We start from the raw sequence: 19,245 nt of genomic DNA on the forward strand, positions 1-19,245 counted from the left end.
AATGCAACTGATGCTGGTAACACCCCATTCCGTCGTCCGCACGGAAGGTCTCCCCGAGTCCCACGGACCAACTTCTCTAGCCTGCTGGCGAAAACACAGTCGGCTGGGGGGAGGGGCAGACAGCCAAAAAGAGTTGAGACTGAGCCGTCACAGCGTTTCAAGGACGCAAGGGACTACATTCGGCACAAGCAAAAGTAGAGGGTCGCATACTCTGACACAGCCTCTACTCCAACCATGCCGGAGGAAGTCTCCAACCAATCTTTCTCCCAATACACCAACACGGCTGCTTCCAGCAAGAGTCATACTATTACTCCCCGTCCAATTCAGCCATTGCAGTATCAGTCCCCTCAAGTACTCAATGGGTTGATACAACCAACTCCCCAAGTTTTTGGGCAATATGGGCCGTATGGTCAGATGTTCGGCCAGACTCCTTACCTGGATGTAACGTCCGCTCAGCCTCAGCCTATCGATTGGCAGATGCGTTTGTTGAATTTGGGAGATAAGCCGCCTCCGTTTTCGCAAGATATACTAGCATCCCCTCAACCAGCAAAAGTGAAGAGTGTACTAGTGGGTGCCTATGATGGTACGGGCAACCCAGAAGAGCATGTTACCTCGTACAGGAACTTGATGTACTTGCAAAGTGTAGATGATGCTACATGGTGCAGATGCTTCCCGGCCACTCTCAAAGGGGTGGCCCAGGACTGGTTTAACAGCCTCCCAGCCGGATGCATCAATTGCTTTACCACCCTCAGCTTGTTGTTTGTGGGAAACTTCTCATACAACATCCCACCAAGAAAGACAAGTCTCAACTTGGCTACAATTGTCCAAGGAAAGAATGAAGGACTACGTTCGTACGTCCAAAGGTTTAACCAAGAAAAAGCCCAAATTCATAATCTTCCGGACGAAATGGCTTACTCAGAATTTCTCCGGGGATTAAGGCATAATGGTTTTAAGTTTGATTTGGTAAGAAAAAAGATTTGGTCATACGCAGGTGTATTGCGGGAAGCCGAAGCCTATATTGAGGCCGCGGATTTTTGTTTGCTCACCAAATCAGAACAGCCGGCCAAGGGGGCTGAGAAGAAACAATCTTCTCAGCAAAACTCGGCCGGTCGAAAGAAAGAAGGGAACAAAAGAAAAGAAATCTGGGTAGCTGATGACCAGCAACCCAAGTCAAAGAAAAGCAAGACATACGAGTCTCAGTATGAGTTCAACAAGGATGGTTACTCTATTTTGATGGAGATAAAAGACAAGTTTGAGTTTGAGAAGCCTCAGCCTTTGAGAGGCTCGGCCCAGTACAGAAACAAAAACAAGTATTGTCATTACCACAAGGATGTGGGTCATGACACGAACGAGTGTATCAACTTGAAGAGACTGTTGGATAAGTTGGCCGACAAGGGTCTGCTGAAACCCTATGTGACCAAGTCCAAATTCACCTTCAAGCGGACAGACAACACGTCCGAGAAAAAGCAACAAAGTGAAAAGAAGAATGACAAGGAAGATGATGGGAATAGCACTGATTCAGGTTTTGTGGCCGTCATATCAGGAGGCTTTGCTTCAGGCGGCCCTACCATGAAAGGAATCAAGCAGGACGCTCGAAACCTGTCAAATGTGATGCAAACGGACGTTGTTAAAGCCGAGCCATTTCCTGAAGTGATCATAAGTGAGGCTGACCGTGGTGAGGTCAGAGCTTTACACAATGATCCCATGGTCTTTGTAATGAAAATAGCAAATTTGAAGGTGGGACGGATATTGATTGATACGGGCAGTTCGGCCGATATCATAAGTCTCTCTGCCTTGAGGAATTTAAGCTTCCCAGAAGATGCTCTCCAAGATATAACTCATCCCTTAGTAGGATTTGGGGGGAATATTATTCATCCAGTCGGACGGATTGACCTTCCCATCCGTTTCGGGCAGAAGGGGGAAGGACGAGACATGGTCGTCCGTTTCCTTGTGGTAAAAGAGTTGACTGCGTACAATGTAATCCTTGGCCGCCCTACTCTCAATGCAGCCAAGGCGGTCATAGTGCCCCACTTGATGTTGCTGAAGTTTGAAAGGTCGGACGGAAAAATTGGAACAATTCAAGGAAGTCAGAAAATGGCCAAGGAATGTAATCAGCTGGCCGTGAAGCCAACAGCACGCGGCCCAAAGTTGTCCGAGATTAAGGAAGAAGGAACCTCACTCCCAGCATACCAGGTCGGCCAGAAGCGTAAGGCGACCAGGGCAGAGGAAGCCTAGCAACTAATGACTGTCGGCCGGCCAGATGAGTTGAGGCCCCAGCCGGCCGGCAGCCACCAGGATATAGTGCTTGACTCCAACCACCCAGAACGGACAGTTAGTGTCGGCACTATAGCCTTGGAATTGCTTGGGGATGAGTTAGTACAGCTGTTAAGAGAATTCAAAGATGTGTTTGCATTTGAAGTTGGTGAAATGCCAGGAATAAGTCCTGCCCTAGCCGTGCACAAGTTGGCCGTGAATCCTTTGATAAAGCCTGTCCGCCAGAAGAAGAGAAATCACGGAGAAGAGAGGAATCAGGCGGCCGCAGCAGAGGTAAAAAAGCTGCTGGACGCCGGTTTCATTCGGCAGTGCTTTTACCCAGATTGGGTGGCCAATGTAGTTCTTGTGAAAAAGCCGAATGGGACTTGGAGGATGTGCGTGGATTACACGGACTTGAACAAGGCGTGTCCTAAGGATAGCTTCCCCTTGCCTAAGATCGACCGTTTGGTTGACTCTACGGCCGGACACGCCCTTATGAGCTTCATGGACGCATACTCCGGATTCCATCAAATTCCTTTGTGGGAAGAAGATCAAGAGAAAACAGCGTTTGTGACCGAGCAGGGGTTGTACTGTTACAAGGTTATGCCATTCGGCCTCAAGAATGCTCCTGCTACATTTCAGAGGCTTGTTAATACAGTCTTTAGAGACCAGCTCGGCCGGAACATGGAGGCATATATTGATGACATGATTGTCAAGTCAAAAGAGCCGGCCGACCATCTCAAGGATCTACGAGAAACGTTCGCTGAACTCAGGCGGCATAAGATGATGTTAAATCCAAAGAAGTGTGTATTTGGTGTTGAGTCCGGCAAGTTTCTCGGATTTTTGATCGATCAACGTGGAATCGAGGCCAACCATGAAAAAATTCAAGCTGTCCTTGACATGAAGTCTCCAAGAACAATCAAGGAAGTACAAAGACTGACCGGCTGTTTAGCAGCCCTTGGAAGATTTTTGTCAAGATCAGGGGATAAGTGCCGTTACTTTTTTCAAACCATTAAGAAGAAAGCCCTGTTCGAGTGGACAGAGGAGGCCGAGGAAGCATTCGTACAGTTGAAAAATCACTTGCATACATTGCCTCGCCTCGTCAGTCCGCTCAAGAATGAGAAGCTATATATCTATCTTGCCATCTCCGAACACTCTCTAAGTGCCGTCCTTCTTGCTGAAAGGGACGGCCATCAGGTCCCGGTGTATTTTATCAGTCATGTACTTCACAATGCTGAGCTGAAGTACCCCCCAATTGAAAAATTTGGCCTGGCCTTGTACATGGCATCAAAGAAGCTGCGGCCATACTTTTTAGCACATTCAATTGTGGTCTATACAGACCAACCCTTGAAGAAGTCGTTCTCAACTTTAAAGGCAAGTGGCCGCATGCTCAAGTGGGCCTTAGAGCTCAGAGGTTTTGATCTTGTGTTTGAACCAAGGAAGGCAATCAAGGGGCAAGCCTTTGCGGATTTTTTGGCTGAAATGACACGGCCTGATCTTCAGCCGGCCGGGGACCAAGTCTGGAAAGTGTTTGTGGATGGTAGTGCAACAGCGACCGAGTGTGGCGCTGGTATTATATGTGAATCTCCTGAGGGAGACAAGTATGAGTACGCATTGAGGTTTCAGTTCCAAGCGTCAAACAATGAAGCTGAGTACGAAGCATTATTGGCCGGCCTAAGGATGTGTAAAGCGGCCGGGGCAACTAAAATTGAAGTATGCTCGGACTCCCGGCTAATAGTCCATCAGGTCAATGGTGGCTTTGAGGCCAGGGAGCCGGCCATGATGAAGTACATGCAGCTAGTTAAAAATGAGGCCGAAGGCCTAGAGCTTTTTTCTCTCAAGCAAGTTCCCCGTTCAGAGAATCATCAGGCGGACGCCCTCTCCAAATTGGCTTCCTCGGCGTCATGTGATACTCCAAGATCAGTGTTTTGGGAAGTAAAGGAAAAAAGGAGCATTGATGCCGAGCCCGTTCAGGTAATAGATAGAAGTTCAACCTGGATGAACGGAATTACTTCCTACTTAAGGGATGGAATACTTCCGGACGATCCGAAAGAGAGTTGTCTATTGAAGAGGAAGGCGGCCTGGTTTGAGATGAAAGATGGGGAGCTATTCAAAAGAGCCTTTGTGAAGCCTTACCTTAAATGTATAACTCCTGAGAGAGGGCATGATGTGTTGGATGACCTTCATCAGGGGCATTGTGGTTCGCATATTGGAGGCCGAGCCTTAGCTGAAAAGGCGACACAGTTGGGATATTACTGGCCGAGCCTGAAGTCGGACACCATGAAAATGGTGAAAAAATGTGACAAGTGCCAGAGATTTTCAACCCTTATTCATTGTCTAGCAAATAGTCTATCAGCCATCAGTAGTCCGCTTCCCTTTGCCAAATGGGGCATGGACATTTTGGGACCGTATATTCTTGCATCCGGCCAGAGACGGTACGTATTAGTGGCAGTAGACTACTTCACTAAATGGGTTGAAGCTGAGGCCGTCCGGGGCATCAAATGGACGGACGTGTCAGCCTTCATTTGGAAAAGCATAATCACTCGGTATAGGGTGCCTCAGTCAATGGTGTTCGACAATGGACCACAGTTTGAGACGCGTCAACTCAAAGAAGGGTTGGGAGACCAAGGCATTACCCATTGCTTTGCCTCGGTCGGCCGACCACAAGCCAATGGTCAAGTTGAGGCCTATAACAAGTTGATTTCAAATGGGATCAAGCGCAAGCTTGAAAAGGCAGGCGGCCTATGGGCAGACGAGCTGGTCAATGTGCTATGGTCCATACGGACAACAGCAAAGAGTTCTACAGGGGAGACTCCATTCTTTTTGGTCTATGGAGCTGAGGCTGTACTCCCAATTGAAATGTACGAGCCCACTTTGCGGGTAATGCTTTATGATGAATCGGCCAATTGGGAGGCCATGAAGACCGCCCTAGATTTCCTTCCAGAAGCTAGGGGCAATGCGGCGCTCAGGCATGAAATTTATCGCTTAAAGATGACAAGGGCATATAACCGCCGAGTGTTTAAGCGGCCGCTCAAAATGGGGGATCTAGTGTTGAGGAAAATGGAAGCTGTTGGCCGTGCCAATGAGGACGGCAAGTTGACTCCAAACTGGGAGGGACCGTACAGAATCAGGGAAGAAGTCCGAGACGGCACATATCGCCTTGAGGCAATTGATGGCCGTCAGATCCCACGGACATGGAACACTGATAACCTGAAGAAGTATCATGTTTGAGCTTAGTTTCTTTAAGTACTTAGCCAAAAAGCTGTTTATACAGCTAGGTCTACTGACCGAGCCTTGTAATTAAAGCCGTACGGCCACAACAATGTACTTTTGACAAAAATTAATGAAGAGTCAGGCATTGTTGAATTATTTGTTGTTTTTATGATTAAAGGCCGAATGAAATGATTTACTGAGTTGCTTCCAATATAGTAACACGGCCTACCATTCTTTTTGAATGGCCGAGTTAATAAGGAAGCAAGGTTGCTTCCAATATAGTAACACGGCTTATCATTCCTTTTGAATGGCCGAGTCAAAAAGGAAGCAAGGTTGCTCCCAATATAGCAACTCGGCCACACAAAAAAAAAAAAAAAAAAAAAAAAAAAAAAAAAAAAAACTGATTTAATTCAGAGATCAATGCGTCCGCCCAATTCTAGGCGGACGATTGAGGCAAGGTATCCCGAACTTGTGTAGAAAACAAGTGTCCTTTACAAATAGGGCAAGGGCATACCTAGGCATTTAGCCCGGCCAATCAAGGAATCTCTGAGTTGAGATAATACTTAGGATTTCTAGGGTACGTCCGAGCGATAGATTCAACGGACTACTCGTACAATGATAGCCGAACGGCCAATTAAATTAATTCGGTGCTTCACCTAGCCCAAGGGCAATCATTACTATGATTTGATTAACTTGCTAGCCGTCATACCCTTTTAAGGCATAAAAACTACCAAGTTAATCAAACCACTTAGAAAATGGACTAGGCGAACACCGAATAAAGGGGCATACCCCTAGGAACGTACGAAAAGGCATAATACTGAGACGTACGGAAAACTTGCAAAAAGCAGGAAATTTGCAAAAAACTGCTAAGTATGAAACAGAAGTAAAAGCTACCAAAAAGGCGGACAAAATTTTCATTAATAAGACTGCACAAAGGCGGCCGAAATGTTTACATAACCGCTCGAACAGGCGGCCTCAGAAGAAGAACAAAAAAAGAGAAGTACAAAATAAACTAAGTACATAGTAAGCTGAAAAGAAAAGGAAAGCTGAGCAGATGGCTGCTGGAGGACATGAGCTCTACTTAGCCGTATTATCTGTGGCAGGCTCCTCCGCTGTCTTCGCGTCCTTGGCCGGGGCATCCTTTTCGTCCGCCTCCTCCTCCTCCTCATCCCCTTCCCCTCCGGACTCGGGGGAAGTAACTACTAGTTCTGGAGGAGGCATACCGGCCTTCCTTTCCTCTTCTTTAAGGCAGACGTACTGAAGCCGCTTCTTGAAGCGTTCCTCGTAATAGGCGGCTTCACCTTCGTCCACCATCAAGTTGAAGGCATCAAAGAAGTATGCCTTAAGCCTGTCTTCAGCATTTTGCTCGATGCGGATGACTTCTTCAACGCTGATCGGCCGAGGAGTTTTAAGTTGCTCCTCATAGTCTGCAAGGGACTTCTTTAAGGTTTCCACCTCGGCCTTCAGCGCGTCCGCTTCATCTAGAGCAGACTTAAGGTTGGCTTGGGCCAACTTCAGCTCACTTTTCAAGGCTTCGGACGCCTCGAAGCCCAGCCTCCAATTCTCCTTTTCCAGGACGGCCTCGTCCCTTTCAACCCTCATGGCCTCCCTGGCCAAGGACTCCTGTTCGAGTGCCTTGCCCAGTTTGACCAGGTCCTCTGTTTGCCTCGCCGCTTTGTCGGACAGCGCGGTTATTTGGGTCTCAAAGTGTACCCTTTGGACGGCGGCCGTCCCAGTTACAGCATCCTCGGCTTTCCTGACTTCAACCCAAGCATTCTTCAACCGTTCGTTCTCCTTGTCCTTCCAATCTAGGAAGGCGTTCAAACGGAGAAAGAGCTGCGGACAGAAGGAAGAAACTTAGTCAAAAATATGGAAAAATTGGCTAAGTGTTGGAAAGCAAAAACATAAGGAGATAGAAGTATACCTCGGCGCTGCAGTTTAGCATGGGGCCGAGGAAGCCTTCGTTGATCCCCCGCAGCTTATCACGCTGCGCTTGGGGGACCGCGCGAACCATGGCCTCGCGCATGGCCTTCCTGTCCGCGCCAGTCAGTGACTGGCCGGGTACCTTCAACTGCATCTCCTCTGATATATCTGCGGACGACCGTGTAAGAAAAGTTAGCTAAATTTTACAAGTAAACAAAGACTTGTAAAAAGTGAGAAAAAAGATGGCTAACCAGTGGAGAAGGTTGGAGGAGAAAGATTGGTGGGAGGAGGAGGTAAAGGAGCTTCCTCCTCCTCCGGACGGCTCCTTTCAGCGTCGCTGGACGGCGGGTTGACCAGCATCGTCCCGATCCAGCGACCGGTCATTTGTTCTGGGGTTAACCTATCCCCACCGTCCGAAGGGACGGACTCTTCATGGACCTGATCAGCAACAGGTTCCATGGGCTTGGAGGCCCCGCTTTGTGTCAGCCGGGGTTGTTCTCCTTTAAACTGCGTTGTAGCAGTCTGCGACTTTGCCGTTGCCGCTGCTTGAGAAGACGGCTTGGAAGCAACCGTCTTTCTCCTCTTGGATGCGTTCGCATCAGGAGTGGACGTGGCCGGCTGCTTCCGCCTGGCCTTCGGGGTAGAGGAGGAGGTCTGCAAAAATACAAAGTTAGGAAAATTTTTGAAGTCAAAACCAAAGATGGCGTTTGTGCGATTTGGGAAAGAAGCTCCCTTCCAGCCTGCATGAACGGACGTAAAGCGTCCGTGCAAACTCGGGAAGTAGGTTCCTTCCAATATAGCAGAACGGACACATTAAGGAATGAGAAATTCAAAAAATAAACTAAGTGTTTACCTCTTTGAGTTGCTCGTACATCTTGAAACGAGCCTTGTATCTGGCCAAGTCCACTTCGGACATCTCAACCTCTGCTTTTTGGGCCGAGTCAAGCATAGCGTACGCCTCCGCTGCAAAAACAGAAAGCAAAAGTGTTAGAATATTTTTCTGAAGAACTCTACGTGCGTACAAAAAAGTTTATATATCTAAGTGTCCACCTTGGGGCATGTTCTGGTACAGGCCGTACGCAGACATGAAGATAGGGTCCCTAAGCCAATTGGCAAGAGGAACCCAATGGCTAGGGACCCGTTCAGTTTTGTTGCCCCGCCTGACTCGATTAACTTTGAAGTACTCAAGCTGGTGTTCGTGGCTTGGGTGGATGGGCGGCTTGTCAGGCTTGTGGTCTCCGCGTCCGAGCTGAATAGGCTCTGGACGGCACCTGTTCATGCGAAGGTTGAACTCCGCGTCCTGAGTTTTGACACGGTAGAAGCGGTGCTTCCAGTCCCTCCACTTACTGACACGGTCGACCACGACCATGTAATCCCTGGTTGCACTCAAGATGAGCCAACCATCCACCTCCTTTTCCAGCCGGGTGAGTGAGTGCATCTCGCAAAAGACCGCAAAGTCTGGCGTAAATTTCTTAGCGATGCACGTCACTAAGTACCCAAAGATGTTCAACCAACTGTTTGGCGTCAGTTGGAAGAGGCCGATGTCGTACTCATCCAGGACAGTCCGGACGAATGGGTGAAGAGGGAAGCGGAGCCCCACATCCAAGGCGGCCCTGTAGACGCAAAACGCTCGTTTGCGCGGCTTCTCCTCATCCCAGGTAGCCACAGCAATGGCCTTCCTGGGGACTTGAATTTCGAATCCCTCCCCCAAATGGAGGGACTCCTTATACTTCTCAAAATCCTTCTTTAAAAACTTCAGGGCTGTCTCCCCAACTGTACAGACGTACGGGTCCCTGAAGTTATCAATGTTGGCGACAGTTTCTTCGGCCGCCGCCTCGCCTTCGGCCGTCTCACCCACGGCCTCTTTCTCAACTTCTTCTTCTTCCACTTGGTGAGAAGGAGCACTCCCAAACTCCGAAGACAGCACTCTGTCCAAATCTGCTGCCCCGGCCGAGCTTCGGCCTCTTGAGCTTGGAACGCCCATTGAAGAAGGAACGTCCTCCTCGACCATTGGACGCTTGCCTTTATTCTTGGCAGCGTCCGCCCCATTTCCCGAAGGAGGGGCGTTGCGAATAGGCAGGGCGGACGGTTCGCGGATTGAGATTCCTGTTAAGGGTCTGTCCGCCCCACCCAGTTGAGGCCGAGGTTGAGAAGAAGAGGGGACGGACGAACCAGAGGCGTCCGCCCCAGGATTGGAAGGGTTGTCTTTGTAGGCTACCAGTTCGGCCCCATCCATGACTGAACTGGCGAATTGGGGGAACCTAAGTTCCGGAGCAGGTGCGGACGAGGCGCCTTCAGCTCGCAGGCGTTCCTCGAAGGAAGAAGTGACCTCCACGGCCAAGTGATGAGAGCCAGTGGAGGCGGTCGTTGTTTGGGTGGTGGAGTCAGTCTCCACCATTGTACTTGGGTCACTAGGGTCATAAGGGACCCTAGGATGAACCAGACTTCCGTCTGGGTTCCTGGCCGCGTAAAGCTCACGCGTACGCATGGTTCTTGCCATTGCCTGTTGGGACAGAGAAGAATAAGTGGGGGTGAGTATGTACGCATCAGACATAGACTCACTCCAAGGAGGAGACAACTCTTCTCCGTCCACTCTAGATTCCTCAGTCCCAGGCGAACGGCCGGCCTCATGAGAAGAGTCGGACGAAGCCGAGTATGGATCCAGAATTGAAGTAAAAGAAAAAGAAAACAAGTAAAAGAGAAAATGTAGACGGCCTACCTCTGTACGTTCTGAAAGTTCTGAAGGTGGTGGTGAAGTTCTTGAAGATTGACCGGAAAACTCAAAAATGCCCGGAAAACTCAAACTCACGGCGGCGCTCTTGAAGATTAAGGGAAAAATAACTTTCTCTCACTAGAACGCTCTGACTTCTCTCTAGAATTCACAATTGGGTAAAGTGTGAAAATGAGAATTCACCTCCCATATTTATAGAGTGAATTCATGAGGGCAAAATGGTAAAACCGTCTTTCCCACCTAAACATTCAAACGGTAATTTCTTGAGAAATTACTCGAAGAAAGGGCCAGGACGACGTTAGGGTTCTGTTAACTTGTGAAAAAGACCAGACGAACAATTAACGGCACGTTAAAGTGAATTGAAATAAGTGGAAAATTCAAGAATTTTACACCTTCAGCACTTAGTCTCCAAAGATTGAGAAACTCTAAGAGGAAAAGCGTCCGCCCAGTCCTCAGACGTACAAAGCATGATTAGAAAGCCAGGAAGTACGTCTGAAATCATGGAAGCCCAGATTACCCCAAAGAAGATATGTGGCCGTTCTGGGTGGTTAGGAGATAAGCTCCTCCCAGAGTACTAGAACGTCCAGTCCCATTGATGTGGCCGTTCTGGGCAGTTGGGAGATCAACTCCTCCTAGAGTATCAGAACGTCCAGTCTCATTGATGTGGCCGTTCTGAGCAGTTAGGAGATCAACTCCTCCCAGGGTATGAGGACGTCCAGCTTGAAACAAGTGGACGACCACATGAATTCAGAGGTTAAGCCTCTCAGAGTACGAGAGCGTCCAGTACAAAATTTGGACGTCCAGATAAGCAAGAAGCCAAGCTCATTCCTGGCTACGAGAACGTCCAGGGCAAAATATATGGACGTCCACGTAGCAAAAAGAGCCTTGAATCAAAAGTAAATGGACGTCCAGGGCAGATGGGAAGCAAACCCAACCCAGAGTACCAGGACGTCCAGAGTGCAAGATCAGAGGAGGCGGCCAGTAAGTGTACGAGCCACCCCCTCTGAGGGGCAAATGTTTAGGGTAAAAATACCCCAGGTACGTGGCCCAATCTTATAGTGACACGTGGCCCAATAAACAGGCGACACGTGGCCCTATGAGATTGAGACACGTGTCCACTTGTCATGGTGACACCTGTCAGCCATCTCTAAACGCCCCAATGCTGCAATTAGAAAGAGAAAAGGGCCCTGATGACCTCAGGCCCAAATCCCGAGAAAACCTTGAAAGCCGTAAAACGGCGCCCCCTACGACACGTGGCGACCTCTGATTGCGCAGCCAATCATGTCACGAAATTCTAGGGCATAAACCTTAGAGGGGTACATGTTCCCACCCCTATAAATACCCCAATCATTTATGATGGGAGGGGGGATTGTGACATTACATAAATATAGAGCATTAAAGAGCTCCAACTTCTCTCTACTTTCTCTCTCTAGCCTTTTTCCGTTTCCGTTCACTAACTTGAGCGTCGGAGGCGAATATTCCGAACACCGGAATATTCGTTATTTTGCAGGTGTCCGAGTCTTTGTCAGCAGAGCGTGACCAGTATCCGAGGGAATCACAAAAAACCCCGAAACAAAATGTGTTTGACTTTTATTTGATTCAAATAGCTTTGTTGAATGTATTTGACTTTCATCTGCTTCAAAATGCTTTGTTTTGAATGTGTTTGAATTCACTTGATTCTAATAGCTTTGTTGGATGCATTTGACTTTCATTTGATTTAAAAACCTTTGTTTTGAATGTATTTGAATTCATTTGATTCAAATAGCTTTGTTGAATGCATTTGATTTTTTTTTTATTCCAAAAGATTTGTTTGAATGTGTTTGACTTTCATTTGATTTAAATAGCTTTGTTGAATGCATTTGACTTTCATTTGATTCAAAATGCTATGTTTGAATCTGTTTTGACTTTCATTTGATTTAAAAACCTTTGTTTTGATTGTGTTTGAATTCATTTGATTCAAATAGCTTTGTTGTATGCATTTGACTTTCATTTGATTTAAAAACAATTGTTTGAATGTGTGTGAATTCATTTAATTCAAATAGCTTTGCTGAATGCATTTGACTTTCATTTGATTCAAAAAGCTTTGTTTGAATGTGTTTGACTTTCATTTGATTCAAATAGCTTTATTGAATGCATTTGACTTTCATTTGCTTAAAAATGCTTGGTTTTGAATGTGTTTGAATTCATTTGATTCTAATAGCTTTGTTGAATGCATTTGACTTTTATTTGATTTAAAAACCTTTGTTTTAATTTGTTTGAATTCATTTGATTCAAACAGCTTTGTTGAATGCATTTGACTTTCATTTGATTTAAAAGTCTTGGTTTGAATGTATTTGAATTCATTTCATTCAAATACCTTTGTTGAATGCATTTGACTTTCATTTGATTCAAAAAGCTTTGTTTGAATGTGTTTGACTTTCATTTGATTCAAAAAGCTTTGTTTCAATGTGTTTCACTTTCATTTGAGTCAAATAGCTTTGTTTAGTGCATTTTACTTTCCTTTGCTTCAAAAGCTTTGTTTGAATGTGTTTGACTTTCCTTTGATTCAAATAGCTTTGTTGAATGCATTTGACTTTCAATTAATAAATAATCTTTGTTTAATGTGTTTGACTTTCATTTGATTCAAATTACTTTGTTGAATGCATTTTACTTTCAGTTGCTTCAAAAAGCCTTGTTTTAATATGTTTGACTTTCATCTGATTCAAAGAGCTTTGTTGAATGCAATTGACTTTTATTTGCTTAAAAATGCTTTGTTTGAATGTGTTTGGCTTTCATTTGATTTAAAAACCTTTGTTTGAATGTGTTTGAATTCATTTGATTCAATAGCTTTGTTTAAAGCAATTGACATTCATTTGCTTCAAAATGTTTTGTTTGAATATGTTTGACATTCATTTGATTTAAAAACCTTATTTTTTATTGTGTTTGAATTAATTTGATTCAAATAGCTTTGTTGAATGCATTTGTCTTTGATTTGATTTAAAAACAATTTTTAGAATGTGTTTGAATTCATTTGATTCAAATAGCTTTGTTGAATGCATTTGAATTTCATTTGATTTAAAAACCTTTGTTTGAATGTGTTTGAATCATTTGATTGAAAAAGCTTTGTTGAATGCATTTGACTTTTATTTGATTCAAAAAGCTTTGTTTGAATGTGTTTGACTTTCAGTTGATTGAAATAGCTTTGTTGAATGCATTTGACTTTCATATGATTCAAAATGCTTTGTTTGAATGTGTTTGACTTTCATTTGAATTAAAAACCTTTGTCTGAATGTGTTTGAATTCATTTGATTTAAATAGCTTTGTTTTTTGCATTTGAATTTCATTTGATTCAAAAAGCATTGTTTGAATGTCTTTGACTTTCATTTTATTCAAATCGCTTTGTTGAATTCATTTGACTTTCATTTGATTTAAAAACCTTTGTTTGAATGTGTTTGAATCATTTAATTCAAATAGCTTTTTTGAATGCATTTTACTTTCATTTGATTCAAATAGCTTTGTTGAATGCATTTGACTTTTATATGATTTAAAAATTTTTGTTTTAATGTGTTTGTATTCATTTGATTTAAATAGCTTTGTTGAATGCATTTAACTTTTATTTGATTCAAAAAGCTTTGTTTGAATGTGTTTGACTTTCAGTTGATTGAAATAGCTTTGTTGAATGCATTTGACTTTCATTTGATTCAAAATACTTTGTTTGAATGTGTTTGACTTTCATTTGAATTAAAAACCTTTGTTTGAATGTGTTTAAATTCATTTGATTTAAATAGCTTTGTTTTTTGCATTTGACTTTCATTTGATTAAAAAAGCATTGTTTGAATGTGTTTGACTTTCATTTGATTCAAATCGCTTTGTTGAATGCATTTGACTTTCATTTGATTTAAAAATCTTTGTTTGAATGTGTTTGAATCATTTGATTAAAATAGCTTTTTCGAATGCATTTTACTTTCATTTGATTTAAAAACCTTTGTTTGAATGTGTTTGAATCATTTGATTCAAATAGCTTTGTTGACTGCATTTTACTTTCATTTGATTTAAAAACTTTTGTTTTAATGTGTTTGAATTCATTTGATTCAAATAGCTTTGTTGAATGCATTTAACATTTATTTGATTCAAAATGCTTTGTTTGAATGATTTTGACTTTCAGTTTATTCAAATAGCTTTGTTGAATCCATTTGACTTTCATTTGATTCAAAATGCTTTGTTTGAATGTGTTTGAGTTTCATTTAAATTAAAAACCTTGGTCTGAATGTGTTTGAATTCATTTGATTTAAATAGCTTTCTTTTATGCATTTGACTTTCATTTGATTCAAAAAGCATTGTTTGAATGTGTTTGACTGTCATTTGATTTAAATAGCATTGTTGAACGCATTTGACTTTCATTTGATTCAAATAGCTTTGTTAAATGCATTTGACTTTTATTTGTTTCAAAATGCTTTGTTTTGAATGTGTTTGAATTCATTTGATTCAAATAGCTTTGTTGAATTAATTTGACTTTCATTTAATTTAACAACCTTTGTTTTAATGTGTTTGAATTCATTTGATTCAAATAGCTTTGTTGAATGCATTTGACTTTTATTTGATTCAAAATGCTTTGTTTTATTATGTTTAACTGTCATTTGAATTAAAAACCTTTGTTTGAATGTGTTTGAATTAATTTGATTCAAATAGCTTTGTTGTATGCATTTGACTTAAAAAGATTTGTTTGAATGTGTTAGAATTCATTTGATTCAAATAGCTTTGTTGAATGCATTTGACTTATATTTGCTTCAAAATGCTTTGTTTTGAATGTGTTTGAATTTATTTGATACAAATACCTTTGTTGAATGCATTTGACTTTCATTTTATTCAAAAAGCTTTGTTTAAATGTGTTTGACTTTCATTTGATTCAAACAGCTTTGTTGAATGCAATTGACATTTATTTGCTTCAAAATGCTTTGTTTGAATGTGTTTGTCTTTCATTTGGTTTCAAAACCTTTGTTTGAATGTGTTTGAATTCATTTGATTCAAATAGCTTTGTTGAATGCATTTGACTTTCATTTGATTCATAAAGCTTCGTTTGAATGTGTTGGACTTTCATTTGATTTAAATAGCTTTGTTGAATGTATTTATTTTTCATTTGCTTCAAAAAGATTTGTTTGAATGTGTTTGACTTTCATTTGACTCAAATAGCTTCGTTGAATGCATTTGACTTTCATTTGATTCAAAAAGCTTTGTTTGAATGTGTTTGACTTTCATTTGATTCAAATACCTATGTTGAATACAAAGTACTGTTAATTTGCTTCAAAATGCGTTGTTTGAATGTGTTTGACTTTCATCTAATTCAAATAGCTTTGTTGAATGCATTTTACTATCATTAGCTTGAAAAGCTTTGTTTGAATGTGCTTGACTTTCATTTGATTCAAATAGCTTTGTTGAATGTATTTGACTTTAAATTGTTCAAATAGCTTTGTTCGAATGTGTTTGACTTTCATTTGTTTTAAATTGCTTGTTTGAATGCATTTTACTTTCACTTGCTTCAAAACTCCGTGTTTGAATATGTTTGACTTTCATCTGATTCAAACAGCTTTGTTGAATGTAATTGACTTTTATTTGCTTAAAAATGCTTTGTTTGAATGTCTTTTACTTTCATTTGGTTTAAAAACCTTTGTTTTAATGTGTTTGAATTCATTTGATTCAAATAGCTTTGTTTAATAGATTTGACTTTATTTGATTCAAAATGATTTGTTTGAAGGAGTTTGACTTTCATTTGAATCAAATCGCTTTGTTGAATGCATTTGACATTCATTATATACAAAATGCTTTGTTTGAATATGTTTGACTTTCATTTGATTTAAAAACCTTTGTTTGAATGTGTTTCAATTCATTTGATTCAAATAGCTTTGTTGAATGTGTTAATCTTTCATTTGGTTTGAAAACCTTGATTTGAAAGTGTTTAAATTCATTTGATTCAAATAGCTTTGTCGAATGCACTTGACTTTCATTTGATTCAAAAAGCTTTGTTTGAATGTGTTGGAATTTCATTTGATTCAAATAGCTTTGTTGAATGTATTTGACTTTTATTTGCTTCAAAAAGCTTTGTTTGAATGTGTTTGACTTTCATTTGATACAAATAGGTTTGTTGAATGCATTTGAATTTCATTAGATTCAAAAAGCTTTGTTTTAATGTGTTTAACTTTCATTTGATTCAAACAGTTTTGTTGAATTCATTTGACTTTCATTTGCTTCAAAAATCTTTGTTTGAATGTGTTTGATTTTCATTTGATTCAAATAGCTTTGTTGAATGCATTTGACTTTCATTTGCTTCAAAATGCTTTGTTTTGAACGCGTTTTAATTCAATAGATTCAAATAGCTTTGTTGAATGCATTTGACTTTCATTTGATTGAAAAACCTTTGTTTTGAATGTCTTTGAATTCATTTGATTCAAATAGTTTTGTTGAATGCATTTGACTTTCATTTGATTTAAAAACCTTTGTTTTAATGTGTTTGAAATGATTTGATTCAAATAGCTTTGCTGAATGCGTTTGACTTTCATTTGATTTAAAAGTCTTTGTTCGAATGTGTTTGAATTTATTTGATTCAAATACCTTTGTTGAATGCATTTGACTTTTATTTGATTCAAAATGCTTTGTTTGAATGTGTGTTGGCTTTCATTTGATTCAAATAGCAATGTTGAATGCAATTGAATTTATTTGGTTCAAAAAGCTTTGTTTGAATGCGTTTGACTTTCATTTGATTCAAATAGCTTTGTTGAATGCATTTGACTTTCATTTGATTCAAAAAGCTTTGATAGAATGTGTTGGACTTTCATTTGATTCAAATAGCTTTGTTGAATGTATTTGACTTTCATTTGATTCAAAAAGCTTTGTTTGAATGTGTTTGACTTTTATTTGATTCAAATAGCTTTGTTGAATGCATTTGACTTTCATTTGCTTCAAAATGCTTTGTTTTGAATGTGTTTGAATTCATTTGATTCTAGTAGCTTTGTTGGATGCATTTGACTTTCATTTGATTTAAAAACCTTTGTTTTGAATGTATTTGAATTCATTTGATTCAAATAGCTTTGTTGAATGCATTTGATTTTTGTTTGATTCCAAAAGATTTGTTTGAATGTGTTTGACTTTCATTTGATTTAAATAGCTTTGTTGAATCCATTTGACTTTCATTTGATTCAAAATGCTATGTTTGAATGTGTTTTGACTTTCATTTGATTTAAAAACCTTTGTTTTGATTGTGTTTGAATTCATTTGATTCAAATAGCTTTGTTGTATGCATTTGACTTTCATTTGATTTAAAAACAATTGTTTGAATGTGTTTGAATTCATTTGATTCAAATAGCTTTGTTGAATGCATTTGACTTTCATTTGATTCAAAAAGCTTTGTTTGAATGTGTTTGACTTTCATTTGATTCAAATAGCTTTATTGAATGCATTTGACTTTCATTTTCTTAAAAGTGCTTGGTTTTGAATGTGTTTGAATTCATTTGATTCTAATAGCTTTGTTGAATGCATTTGACTTTTATTTGATTTAAAAACCTTTGTTTTAATTTGTTTGAATTCATTTAATTCAAACAGCTTTGTTGAATGCATTTGACTTTCATTTGATATAGAAGTCTTTGTTTGAATGTATTTGAATTCATTTCATTCAAATACCTTTGTTGAATGCATTTGACTTTCATTTGATTCAAAAAGCTTTGTTTGAATGTGTTTGACTTTCATTTTTTAAAAAAAACTTTGTTTTGATTGTGTTTGAATTCATTTGATTCAAATAGCTTTGTTGAATACATTTTACTTTCATTTGCTTCAAAAAGATTTGTTTGAATGTGTTTGACTTCATTTGATACAAATAGGTTTGATGAATGCATTTGACTTTCATTTGATTGAAAAACCTTTGTTTTGAATGTCTTTGAATTCATTTGATTCAAATAGGTTTGATGAATGCATTTGACTTTCATTTGATTTAAAAGTCTTTGTTCGAATGTGTTTAAATTCATTTTATTCAAATACCTTTGTTGAATGCATTTGACTTTCATTTGATTCAAAAAGCTTTGTTTGAATGTGTTTGACTTTCATTTGATTCAAATAGCAATGTTGAATGCAATTGACTTTCATTTGAGTTTAAAAGCTTTGTTTGAATCTGTTTGACTTTCATTTGATTCAAATAGCCTTGTTGAATGCATTTGACTTTCTTTTGCTTCAAAAAGCTTTGTTTGAATGTGTTTAACTTTCTTTTGATTCAAATAGCTTTGTTGAAAACATTAGACTTTCATTTGCTTCAAAGACCTTTTTTTGAATGTGTTTGACTTTCATTTGATTCATATGGCTTTGTTGAATGCAATGTACTTTCATTTGCTTTAAAATGCTTTGTTTGAATGTGTTTGACTTTTATTTGGTTTAAAAACCTTTGTTTGATAGTGTTTGAAATCATTTTATTAAAATAGCTTTGTTGAATGCATTTGACTTTCATTTGCTTCATAATGCTTTGTTTGAATGTGTTTGACTTTCATTTTATTTAAAAACCTTTGTTTTGATTGTGTTTGAATTCATTTGATTCAAATAGCTTTGTCGAATACATTTTACTTTCATTTGCTTTAAAAAGCTTTGTTTGAATGTGTTTAACTTTCATTTGATTCAAAAAGCTTTGTTTGAATGTGTTTGACTTTCATTTGATTCAAAAAGCTTTGTTTAAATGTGTTTCACTTTCATTTGAGTCAAATAGCTTTGTTTAGTGCATTTTACTTTCATTTGCTTCAAAAGCTTTGTTTGAATGTGTTTGACTTTCCTTTGATTCAAATAGCTTTGTTGAATGCATTTGACTTTCAATTAATAAATAATCTTTGTTTAATGTGTTTGACTTTCATTTGATTCAAATTGCTTTGTTGAATGCATTTTACTTTCAGTTGCTTCAAAAAGCCTTGTTTTAATATGTTTGACTTTCATCTGATTCAAAGAGCTTTGTTGAATGCAATTGACTTTTATTTGCTTAAAAATGCTTTGTTTGAATGTGTTTGACTTTCATTTGATTTAAAAACCTTTGTTTGAATGTGTTTGAATTCATTTGATTCAATAGCTTTGTTTAAAGGAATTGACATTCATTTGCTTCAAAATGTTTTGTTTGAATATGTTTG

The sequence above is a fragment of the Chenopodium album genome, chromosome 11 (assembly GCF_948465745.1).
Source record: "Chenopodium album chromosome 11, dcCheAlbu1.1, whole genome shotgun sequence".
NCBI lineage: Eukaryota > Viridiplantae > Streptophyta > Magnoliopsida > Caryophyllales > Amaranthaceae > Chenopodium > Chenopodium album.